The sequence below is a fragment of the Phoca vitulina genome, unplaced genomic scaffold (genome assembly GCF_004348235.1).
Source record: "Phoca vitulina isolate PV1807 unplaced genomic scaffold, GSC_HSeal_1.0 scaffold22, whole genome shotgun sequence".
NCBI lineage: Eukaryota > Metazoa > Chordata > Mammalia > Carnivora > Phocidae > Phoca > Phoca vitulina.
The window spans coordinates 42,793,672-42,806,380 of NW_022589725.1; the positions used below are offsets into that span (position 1 = coordinate 42,793,672).

Consider the following 12,709-nt stretch of genomic DNA (forward strand, 5'->3'; position numbering starts at 1 on the left):
TTGGTGCCTTTTTCTCTGATAGGAAGAGGATTCTCATCATCCAGAGGATTTAGGGTGAAATTGTACCAGGTCCTGGGTGGTTCCTGGCACAAATGAAGCACGTGATGAATATTAATTCCTTCTCCCCTTGATTACTCACATCCCGCTCTCCCATCCTCAGGTAGTTGCTTTCTTTGCAGGTGAAAATTCCAGATGAAAAGTGGCTTTCAGTCCCTACATGTTTAGAAATGAAAGCATTTAAAATAGCTCCATTCCATAGACTATCATGCAAGCCACCAATGTGAGCTAAATCTGTAACTTGAAATTTCCTAGTTAATCCCATTTAAAAAGTAGGAAGAAATAGATTAAATTAATTTTAGTAATGTATTTTATTTAGTTCAATTTCATTTCAACTTATAGTCAGTATAAAAAATCACTAATGCTGGAGCACCTGGGTGGCTCAGTCTGTTAAACGTCGGCCTTTGGCTCAGGTCGTGATCCCAGGGTCCTGGGATTGAGTCCCACTTCAGGTTCCTTGCTCAGTGGGGAGTCTGCTTCTCCCTCTCCCTCTGCCCCTTCCCTCTGCTCCTGCTCTATCTCTCCCTTTCTCGCTCTCTTTTTCTCAAATAAATAAAAATCTTAAAAAAAAATCACTAATGAGATGTTTGATTTTTAATTTTTTTTCTTCTTTCTTTTTTGCATAAGTCTGTGGAATCCAGTGTGTTTTACCCTTACAGCAGGACGCAGATGGACTTGACTGTATCGTGAGTGCTCAGCAGCCACATGTGGCTAGGGGCTACTGAACCGCACAGCTCTCTGCTTCTCTCATACCAGCTGGGCATCCTTTAATTCAGTTCAATTCTGACACCAGCTCCTTGGAGTTAGCGCAGACCGTGTAAGGCTCCCTCTCGCTTCAGATGCCAGTTTAAGGTTCTGGCCCTCCCATCCTTCTGACCGACTGGCTGAAAATTGGGGGTTCCCGTGACCCCCTCAATAGGTTTAATAATTTGCTGCAAGGACTCACAGAATTTCATATCAATGGTTTATTACAAAGGATGCAGGAGCAGCCAGATGGCAGAGGTGTATAGGGAAAGGTATGGCCTGGGGGAGGTACAGAGCCTGGATACCTTCTCCAGACCTGCCACCCTCCTAGCACATCAGTGTGTTCCCCAACCCTGGAGTTCCCTGAATCTTGTTGTTCTAGAGTTTTTATAACCCAGTGTCTAGCCCCACTCCCTTGGTTGTTGGGGGCTGGCGCTGAAAGTTCCCACCCTCTTAATCCTGTAGGTTGGTCTTTCTGTGGCCAGCCCCCATCCTGAAGCTAGCTGGGGCTAAACCTGAGTCACTTCATTAGCATAAACTTGGGCATGGTCTTAAGGGGCTGGTCTGAATAACAAGACCTCCCTATCACTCCGGAAATTCCAGGGGTTTTGGGAGCTCTGTGCCAGAAACCACAGAGCAAGACCAAATATATTTTTTATTATACCACACCAGGACAGCCCTAGAATGCCTTCCCTCCCTTCTTCCTCCCCAGCTGGCTGTGCCCTATTTAAGAACACTCCTCCTCTCTAAAACAGCTGATGCATTCTTATTTTACATTCTTCTCTACCCTCTCTTGACTAATCATGACTGTGCTGCTAACTCCCCCGGTTCTTGGTTCTCAGGAAGCAAATGTAGGAAAGATACAGTAACATTTCTAGGGAAGCTTAGAGATCCAAACTGATTAAATGTAGCACAAAATGGTGACTCTACTTACAATAACTTAGAGAAGAATAACTCCACTGTAGCAAATAGGCGTCTAGGGTGCAGGTTTTCTAAGAAGTGGGATGTGGGGGTGAAGCCACCACCCCACCTGCTGCCATGTGGAACCACAGAGTAAAGTAGACAGATCTGGCCAAGAAGGCCCGCCTGTCCATGCAGCTCCCTCCCCGAGGAGTCAGACTGTCCAGGCACCTCCATGGCACATGAGCATCCAGACGTTACCGATAAAGCTGGTTCGGGAGGAAGACCAGAGAAAAACTAAGATTTTTATTCCTCATGTAGTTTTTGGTCTCCCTTGCTTGCATGATGTGTCTGTATTCTTAATGTTTACTATTCAGCTTGCTCGTGCAATTTTAAAGCCAGGGTTAGGGAACCAGAGGGGTGGGGGCAGATCTTGGTCCATCACTACGACTGGGACTTGGGCGGGTTACCTCCCCTCTTGGTGCCTCAGTAGCTTTCACTGGAAAATGGGCTGTTATGAAGATTAAAATATGCAAAAACACTGAGAACAGTGCCCTACACATCACATTATCTAAGTATTTTTGCATTTGTTTTGTTATATCGTGTAAAGCACTAACAAGTAAAGAAAAGGTATATTGCAGGAAGAAAGGGATGGTGGCAGAGAATGTCTGGGAGCTGTGTAAGTGGGGCGTGGTTGCTAAAGGAGTTTCTAAGAATCAGATTTTTAAAAAAAAAATGTAATATTTTGGACATGGGTTTCTCAAAATTCTTTAAACTTCAAGGACATGAATAAAATTTCTGTTAGTGTGTCTGGAAGTTAAAAGCAGGGTCAGTAGCTCTATCTGATGTTAAAGATCTTATTAAAGGGTGGTGTTTGCATCTGGCTTTTATCTTTCTGAGGCATATGTGATAAGAGGTATCAGAGATAGGATACTGTGCTTTTCTATAACTGAGTGCTGCAGCTTACTGTACGGTGTGTGGGTGACCACAATTGATCACATGTAAAATAATTTTTTTTTTTTTTAGGAATAGAAGGCTACAGGATGTCATTTCTGAGGGGTTGTAGATGCGCTCCAGAAACATAGGCCATTGTCTGTAAAATGATGAGGTCATGACTCAGAGATTGATTCATGTGGTAAGTCCTAGAAAGCTATCTTGCCTAGGATGTGGACCTTGATAGTTAGTAGTCTGGGGTATTTTTATTAATTTTCATTCAGACATCTTTATTTTAACAGGTCAAGAAAATTATTTTTGAAAAAGTATTTTTAGCCTCTTTAAATATTTCAGATATTCCAGAAAGTCATTTTGGGGAAGTAAGCTGTATTACATTAAGTTGTTTTTTAAATTGTTTATAATTTCAGTTTTCATTGTTGATAGTCCTGATGTTAATATCATCATTTCTGCCCTCTTTCATATTTTTCATTCTGACTTTACAGTAGGAAACATGAATCTAAGTTATATTTTGGACAGATCTTTCAAGAGTGGTTTCCTGTTCTTTCTCATCGTATTATGGCTTAAGTGAAAACTATGTTCTTTTCTTCTCACTAGAGGATAATATTTTTTAATGCCAGTGTTTCTTAAATAGAGGCTGTCTTAGCTTGAGCGGCTCTAGAGTAAATACCTTCGACCGAGTGGTTTAAAAAACAGATGTTTGTTTTTCACGGTTCTGGAGGCTGGGCATTCAAGATCAAGGTACTGGCTGATGCAGTGTCTGGAGAGGGTCTGCTCTCTGGGTTGGGGACAGCTACCTTCTCTCAGTGTCCTCGAGAGGTGGAGCGAGAAGGGGCTCTGGTCTGTTCCTCTTCTGATGAGGGCATTTATCCCAGCCTGGGGCCCCTCCCTCATGACCTCCTATAGACCTATAATCACCTCTAAATACCATGACTGGGGGTTAGGGTTTCAGCAGATGAATTTGGGGGAGACTCATTCAGAAACAGCTTTGAGACTGGCTTTGACTTCATAAACCTTTTTTAGAAAAAGCATGTACCTTGGCAGAACACTCCTTGCCACTGTTTCTTATTTTCTTCTGTCTGAATTAAAAACCCTTCTGGCATCAGAGCCTCCTCTCCTTTGTCAGGCCTGCCTGTCACTCAGATCTGTATTTTTCCCCACAGCTGTTCCCAGAAGCTTTCTCAGGCTGACTTTCTCCCTCCCAGGTCAGTTGGAGGGCCTAATTTTCCATCCCCTCCCTGCCACCCTGCAAAGATGAGGTGTTGGAGAAGGGTCCCAGAGCTTTTCCGCTTGAAGGCTTCGGGAACTACAGCCTGTAAGCTGCCCCCTGTCTGCCAAGCTGCCTGTGGCGCAGAGGGCAGGGAGTCTTGCCCTACCTGAGGCCGATGGTCTCAAGGGTAGTGGAGAATTGAGAGCAGTCTCTTATCGGGATCTTCCCAAACGGCCTCTCTGAGCCTCTTGGGAACTCTTGACCTTTCTGGCCCTGAGTTTGAGGACCGTGGATTTAGACTGTTGATTTTCACTTTCTCAAGGCTCAGCTCAAACACTCAGCTCGCTTATTTAGTCCCTAGAGAGAATCTTCCAACCCCTTGGAATGAGCAGCACTAAACATCCTATGCATCTGCCTGTGTTTAGTGAGGGGAAGGCTGAGGAAAAGGGAAACGTGCCTTTCTTCCTTCCCGGTGTCTGTGGGCATCATCTTGGATGCCTTCAATCCCCTCTTTAGGCAGCTGGTCTAGTATCAGATTCTCCGGAAGTGCCTGAATCTCTGGTTCTGCTCCCCTCCACCCCCCCCCCCCCTACCCCAGCTTGGGGTCAGCCTCAAGTTTTGACACATGGCTGCACTGAGCCAGGACTTAAGTGTCACTGATGCTGAGCATTGGGTCCTCATTGTAGAGGACATGGAAAGAAAACAGCAACGCAGTGTTGCCCCTGATTTCAGGGAGTTTGAGGCATTCTAAGTTCCTGCTAGAGTTTTGTTTCCTGAGTGCTTCTTTCTGGAAGTGGCCGTTTCTCCCCATTCCGCTTACACAGTGGGTGCAGCTGAGTGTCGTGTTGGAGTCGGTGTCCCTCCCTGTACCTGGTCTCCTGGTCCTGCCGCATCCCCTCCACCGTCCTCCCAGATAAAGCCAAGGACTGTCATTGTCATTTCCCTGCCACTGAATGCAGCAGTTCCTTGTGTCTTTTGGCAGTGTAAGCCCCCTTGTCCTTCGGCTTCCAGCCACCGGCTCTAGGCAGACCTTTCTCCCTGTCCAGTGAACGTGCGGGTTCCATCCTGTCTTGCTTGTGCCACTTCTTCCCTGGAACACCCCCTTGCTTCTCGTGTTGTTTGTGACCGTGTACAATGTATGTGTAACCTGCTGAACAGGTAACTTCAAGGTCATTAGAAAGACTCCTGTGGTGTATGTAATCTGTGCCACTTCATACTTAAAATCTCTCCTAGAATCGTCCCCAGGACCACGGCCATAATGTGAGTTTGTTTAGTCTGCCATCCCATAATACCTGTGACTGGGTGGCTTCTAAACAGCAGACATTTGTGGCTCACAGTACCGGAGGCTGCAAGTCCAAGGTCAGGGTGCCATCAGGGTTGGTCGGGCGAGGGCCCTCTTCTGGGTTGCAGACTTCTCGGATCCTCACGTGGTGGAAGGGGCAGAGGTGCTCTGCAGGGTCTCTTTATAAGGAGACTAATCCCACTCATGGGGGCTCCTCCCTCATGACCTGTTCCCCTCCCCAAGGCCCTTCCTCCTGATACCATCTCCTTGAGGGTTAGGATTTCACAGTAAGAATTTGGGGTAGAACACAATCATTCAGACCATGGTGGCGTCCCTTTGGCACATCATGGTTCCTTACTTAAATGCTGTAGCTTCCAGTGTGTGGGTATCTTTTCCTTGAAAGACTTCAAGTGTCAGTCACCCACTCAACAAGTATTTGCCTACTCCGTGTCAGGCGGCGTTTTAGGCCCTGGTGATCCTGCCCGGAAGAGGTGGGCCCTAGCCCCTGCTCCCAGGAACATGTGTCCAGTGGCTTCTGGGAGAGTGACAGTAGTGTGGCCTTTTGCTTTGCTCTTCTGTCCTCCTTTGAGTAGTAATCATTTGTGTAACTGATTTATTTTGCTTAAAAGAAAAAATAGAGTCTCCGTTTGGATCATAAGAAAAATACCAGAGACACCAAGTGAAATGCGCATCAGGAAATCTGGCGGGAGAGGTGCCTTAGGGAGGGATGTTTTAGGTACCTGAGTTCTCTTCACTCCCAGGACCTCTGCCTCCTCGAAGCAGGTCCTTACTCTGCCCGACGTGATGGTGGTCTGACCGATGCTCACTCTTTTCTGTTTGAGCAAAAATAAAATTGAAGTATTGAAGAATCGATGTAAGAATTTGGTGGTGGACCTGTGAAGGGTATAGGGGTCCTTTCTGTGTCATGGTGTGCAGAGGTCCCTGAAGCAGTGATTCTGGGTCCTGGAGCCCATTCAGTTGTCTGTTAGGGCAGGTGTCCACTGCTGGTCTGGTCAGCTGTGGCCAGGGTAGCACACAATTACTGACTCGACTGCAGGGCCCGTCCTCTACGGTTTCTGCTGTAGATAAAGGAGCTGTCTCACGCTACCTTTAAGTGAAGAATAATCCAGCTGATGGGCAAGGTGGGAGTGTGTCTCAGTTTGTCTGGGGCCTGGGAATCACGAAAATCTGGGTCCACAGACAGACTCAGTTTTAACTCACATTTATTTAGAAGCTTGTGGGAGGCATCTGTGGGACACTGATTAATATAGATCATCTATAAAGCAACCTTTCTTTTGAATTATATGTTTATCTAATGAAATCTAGCTTAAGAAGTCATTCATGATGTATAATTGAAAAAAATGCTTTCAAAAATCATTACCAGGTTGATTTATTTAGAAATTAAGTAAAGTCATGTCATCTGAATACCTTGTGATCTGATTTTGGCTTAACTTTATTTTGTAAGAAGTAATAATAAGTGACATGCATTAGGAGTGGTGTTGATATGCCAGTCCCATGCTAAGTAATTTACACTGTGCGTGACACAAGGGTGCATGTTTGGTGAGAATTTGCTAGTTTTATGTGGATGTTAAATTGGGAAATTCTGAAGCACAGAGAATGTGTAGCACATCACTTAGCTTCAGCAGCTCAGGGCCCATCTTATTTCATCTTTGCTTCACTCACTTCCCTCTCCTATGCTCCCCACTAGAGGACCGTAAAGTGAATTCCAGATACATGTCATTTCTTGGGATTATTTTTAACCAGAATGTAATGTTTAAATTTAACTTCAAATTGGTGTGTTCTAACTTGCTTTCCATTCAACTTGCTTATTTTTATCAGTTGTCGCTATTGAACCTTTATATGTAGGTTCTTTCTTGTCTCCTTTGGGTTTTAAACACTATTTATGAGTTTATGGTTGGACCTCAGTAGTTTCTGCTGTAGATAAAGGAGCTGTCTCACGCTACCTTTAAGTGAAGAATAATCCAGCTAATTATACCCTTTTGAAACTTAGGGTTTTTTTCCTTCTTGACCTTGCTGCCTGGTTCACTTAACCAAGAGCACCACGCCTCCCTGTGTGTAAGTTTCAGGAGCTACATTGGTTCACTTGGATTCTTTCCATGTGGATTTTTTCTTTTATTCACTGATCATGCTCATAATTTCTTCATCTGTAAATGAGAGGGTTGGAATAACTGGTTGTCAAAGTTCCCTTTTGGTTTTGTGGTTATAAAAAAGCCCAAAATCTAGCAGAAGGCCCAATTGTTGACCATCAGTTGCTTAGGGAGTGAATGACTTCTACCTAGGGAGTAATTGGAAGAAAATGCACCCATCGTATTTTTGGTTTAGCCTAATTTGGCATAGCACCATGTATGTCCCTTACTGTGGTCCACCTCTGGGGAGAAGTGGGTGTGGAAAGGCCGCCCGTGGCCCTCAGATCCTCCCCAGGGAATCCCAGAGGTCTGCTCTCCTGTCTATGTCACCAGCTGCTCCTACTTCCCTTTCATGTCCCAGGGGCAGGGTGGAAGACCCCCAACTTTCGTTCCAGCTATAATCATCGTACCTCCTGGATTTTCTGTAGCAATTTAGTTACCTGCCTTTTGTCCCTTACTTCTCGAAGTGTTCCAAATATCTTGAAATTTCAGTATCATCTGGAAGCAGCCAAAGAAAGTTGAGGGGAGGGTTTCAGAGCCCTCTGTCACCAGGCATATGACAGGTGGGCCTTCTGGCTGGCTGGTAAGGGGTCGCCCAGCTGTGGTCAGGGCTGCTTCCTATGCCTTGCCTGCCCACCCGTGGAGGGCAGCTGCACTGCACAAGTCCTGGGTTGTCCCCCTGGCCCAGCAGGGGACCTTTATGACATTTTGAGTATGAGCAGAAGAAGGAACTTGTGGATTTTCTTCTAGGTTTGGTTGCTTGAGCGGCTGATGTGGGCTAGCTTGCTGTGTTCCTCCTCCAGGTGGCCCAGCTGGTTAGCAGAGTGATGTCAGCTCTGCCCGGGCTGCAGGGACCTTTAGCAGTCAGACCTCAGGTGACAGGTGAGGAGTGACACTGCCCTTTGCTTTTTTTCTGTTTTGACTCACCTGAGAGTCACACTGGCCAGCTATAATTCTTCAGATGGACTCTGCTTCACTCTGGCTGGGGGGTTCTTTCTGCCCTCTTTGGGGCTTCTCCGTTAGCAAAATAGAAACCTCTTAGGTATTTTAGATGCACAAGGTCTAGTCCAGGGAATGGTTACAAAAGGGTATAAAGGGCTGAAGGAGCCAAAGGGGGAGGACATGTTACCCAAAGATCAGAAACTGAGCCAGCGCTGGCTCTAGGTCTGCAGGAACAAAACAAGGACATGGGAGTCCCCCAGAGCCCAAGAGCAGGTGCTCCCCGCCATCACCTCCCACGCCAGCAGGAAGCCTGAACTGCTGGTCCTGCCCTGGGAGCTAAGGCACAGCCTGAGCCTCAGCCACTTGCTGCCATGCATTGGCCATGCTGTTCTAGAACCCTGCTCCTGCCTTGCGGGGGTGGGGGTGGGCAAGTCTTCACCTTTCCCTCCTGCCTTTTTTTTTTTTTTTTTTTTAGTTTTAGTTTTAAAAGATTTTTATTTATTTTAGGGAGAGAGAGAGCGAGCAAGAGAGAGAGATAGAGGGCAAGCGAGCTCGGGGGTAGGGGTGCAGATGGAGAGGGAGAGAGAATCTCTCAAGAGCAGACTTCCTGCTGAGCACAGATTCCTGATGCTGCGATGCTGTGGGTCTCGATCCCAGGACCCTGCGATCATGATCCGAGCGGAAATCAGGAGTCCGATGCTTGACTGACTGTACCACCCAGGTGCCCCCTCCTGCTTTTTAATGTTGCACCAGGGCCCCTCTTTGGCAGAACCTTACCCAGAGTCCAGCTGGTAAGGGCCTGGGAAATGTAGCCTCAGTGGTCCAGAGGGGAGTGTGGCCGGATGGCAGTGGTCCGGACGCCAGGGCACATCTGGCACGGGGACTCTCCTGAGTGTGGGTGGAATGAACTGCCCTGGTGCCACCTGGCATGTGGGGACAAAGAGTGGTCACTGCTGTTTCATCTCAGCGTGGATCAATAGGAATGGAGTACTGAAAATCCACCAGTCATGCATCACGCAGACTATACTCGCAGAAAAGGAGGGAAACCAAAACAAAAAGTTGAACATGCCCGCTTTGGCTACCAGAAATGAATATAAATGATCCCATCGCAGCTGCACTGCGGGGAAGTTACCAGCCGTCCACGTGTGCGCTGCACACCCAGGTGCTGCCGTGCAGTCTCGGGGAGGCACCGCGGTTCCCTCTGGTGCGCCGGTCGGGGGGGGGGGGGCGGGGGGCAGAACCACGCTTTGAAGCCTCGGACAGACTGTTCCCCGCTGACAAGCAGGAAGCGACCGCAGGCTTTCCTGCACAGCCCTGCCCAGGGGCAGCTCGGCGTTGGTGATGCTGACGGGGTTCCGATCCCAGCAGAGCGGTTTTGCTTATCCGTCCAGCCCCTGCTGCCCTTCTGCCAGGAACAGGAAGCTCCTGCCTTTATGCGGCCCCCCCACACTCCGTGTTTGCATCTGGCGCTCCCCTCCCCGGCTTCCCCCAGCGCGCTCCGAGGAGCGGCCAGGGTGGCAGGTACCGGAGCCCCTCTGGAGCTCCCTGAAGCAAGAGAGGAAGTCGTCCTGAGGGTGGGGTGTCTTCCGAAGGGGTGTCAGCAAGGCTTCGGGGACACGTAGGGGAGAGCCGCTCTGCCTCTATGCTCTGCCTCTTTCTGCACCCTGCGGGCCTGCGGTACCTCTCCCGGGGCTTGCGGGGTGGGGGTGGGGGGACAGTTGCCCCAACAGCACGGAGGCTGTGTGGCTCACAGAAGCGCCGCTCTGTATCCCACCTCTCAGGGGGGCACATCTTTGGTCCACGTTGGTCAGATGCCCACCCCGAGCCGGTCAGTGACCATCCCCCGTGAGGGAGGAGGAGGATGTCCTGGAGAACACGACTACCCTTATTATATATGCGTGGGGATGGGAAGAAGGGCCACTGAATGCAGAGGAGAAGTCACTGGTCTGGGCCGCCTCCCAGTGAGGCTTTTCTAGAGCAGCCTTCCACAGAGGAATGCCAGCGCTGTGGCCACATCAGGTAGCCAGGGCATCGTCTGCTCGAGCCCCTGCTCAGGTCTCCTTGGATGGTAAGAAATAACGCCCTTAGAACTGCTGGTTGTGTGCATAAATTGGGCTAATGGCTATTTAAAAAAGAGTGTTATGAACTTGCTCTAAGAATATATTCTTTGAAACTCAGAAATGTGGTTTCCATAAAATATCAAAATTGAGAAATTATCGAGAATAATTGGACTAGGAGTGGTTAGTAAAATGTGTTTTTTCTTAGACTCATTCCTGAAGAGAACAAAGAAGACAACACTCAGAACTTTTACTTTTTGCATTAATTTAATTAAAGGGGATGCTTTAAGTCGGTTGCCCTTGTGGTCCTTTATCTCTGAGGGTATGGCAGCATCCCTCTTTACCCCCTGCGAAGTGAGAGGTTGCAGCGTTCCAGCAAAATGTGGCTTCCTGGAGCAGAATACAGCCCCTGTGAATCCAGACACTGTAGAGGACCCACCCGTGGGTGCCTGGAGGGAAGAGAGAACTTGTTCCCCACCCACTGAGTGCGGCACAGGTGGAGGATGTGTATAAAGAATGCTAGCTTTATTCCACTAATAATACGACTTTTGAATTGGACCTCTTGGTTTGTCTGTGATTTAAAACCCACGCTCCCGGACGTGCACACGTACCTCCCTAGCAGGAGATTTGTTTTGTGGAGTTCATATAGGCTGGAGGATGGGATTAACTTTCTTAGCTGCACGAAAGGAGGAACTGACATGAGAAAAGCAGTGCGGGGATAGCGCGGCCTACGTGGGTGTGTGTGATCAGACTGCCTTCTGCTGTCTTACATAATGTCATATACGCACCCACACGCTTTACAGCGGAGTCAGTTCTCTGGACCTTGCTGTTCCTCGATTATTTAATTCAGTTCTATCCTCTTCATAAGCTCTTCCTCCTCCCATTTATTTAGTTTTGTTTTTTTCTCGTGGTATGCATTACTTCAACGAAGAATATTTTGGATGCACTGGAGACGAGGCATACATTTATTACTAGAAAAAAATTTTCTGATTGTGAGATTAATCAAGAAGAAGAAATATTGTAGAATATTTGAATAGTTTTTAAAGTGAAATTTTCAGGGCAAAAAGCTTCGTTTCACAGCATCTAGGTCAAGTGGGGGCAGGATGGTCATAAATATTTAGATCTGTCACCATATTTCCATAATATGGTTTTCATGTATGTAAATTTATCTAAAAGACACACACCCTTATTTTTATCTGGTATCTGGGCTGAAATTCTTATGTTCATCCTCAAATCCTGCTTCTCCCTCTTAACGTACGTATATTGTGCCCAAGCGGGTGTGGAATACAGTGACCGTATTTCTGGCTGCGCCAGGCACCTTTGCTAGCGGAAAGGGGTGCTATTAATAATTACGCTGAGCCAACAGTCACAGATCAGAGGGTAGCCTGTGGTCACCACGCCTTGAAACGTTGACCTTCTCTCTTCGCATTGCCCGGACCAGGCCTTTCTCTCTCACCTGGCCACAGTCCTCTCATCCTCCTGCTTCTGGACTTTTCTCCCTCTCATCAACCTTTTATCGGTAGCAGGGTTGATTTTCTAATACACAGATGTACTTGTTTCACTTTTCTTCTTAGAAGCCTCTGGGTCCCCATTTCATGATAAAGTCTGGGCTCCTGGGTATTATTAAAGGGCCCTAAAAATAAGATCTTTGCTTCATCTGCCACCATTTAGTACTTTTTAAATTTTATGAACATAATCACACTGGTTTACTTCCAACAAGGCCATGCACTTTTACACACTGTGCTTTTGCCCATGCTGTTCCAGTGCTTAGCCTGCCTCCCCACCGGCCCCACTGCTTACCTCCTTGCATGTGGCAGGACTGCAATGGCATCTCTCCTTTGGAGCGTCTGGATTACCCCAGAGCTAGAACTAGTGGCTCCTTCCTAGAAGGTCTCCTGGGCCTCTCCTGTACGCCTGTCTTTGAACCCTCGTGCACTTAACCCCGAGAGGCAGTACACCATGGTGGTACAGATCTGGTCCCCTGGCATGGATCGTGGCCTTCCACTTGGTACTGTGGGACTTTGGTTTGGTAGGGCTCTTTGTGCCTCAGTTTTCCCATCTGAGAAATGGGAACAATAGTAATACTTATCTCCTAGGATAGTTGTAAGGTTTATAGAGTGGTGCCTGAAAGGAGCCTGTTCCTTGGCATGTGATGACCCTGCAGTTGTCTATGACCGGTGGTAGCTGTCAACTCTCGGGTACCCATGCCTGTTTCTCCAGCTGGCATCTGGGTGCATAAGTAGAAGGACTCTGGCAATGTCATTTGGGTCACTGGGTGTTTGCGTGTGCATATATTCTAGTCCCTGCTGATTTCTTGCTGTAATGCTTTGGATTGAGATTAACTACATAGAGCTGCCAATTTCTTTGGTATCAGCGTGACAGTGTCCCAGTGACCTGATGACCTGGGCCCCGCTGAGTC

At 47.6% G+C, this 12,709-nt stretch overlaps 1 protein-coding gene across 8 annotated transcripts in view; it reads left to right on the forward strand.

Moving 5' to 3' along the window:
* Positions 1-12,709, forward strand: part of NCK2 (NCK adaptor protein 2) — a 148,824-nt gene that overhangs the window by 28,389 nt on the left and 107,726 nt on the right. Inside the window, exons 1-2 of one of the 8 annotated variants that reach the window (XM_032419828.1) lie at positions 685-874; positions 2,728-2,836. The exons of 6 other annotated variants lie outside the window; for them this stretch is intronic. The gene's annotated coding sequence lies outside the window, so the exon portion shown is untranslated. Of the gene's footprint in view, positions 1-684; positions 2,837-12,709 lie in introns of those variants that run through there. One more of the 8 variants, XM_032419836.1, reaches the window with a different exon arrangement.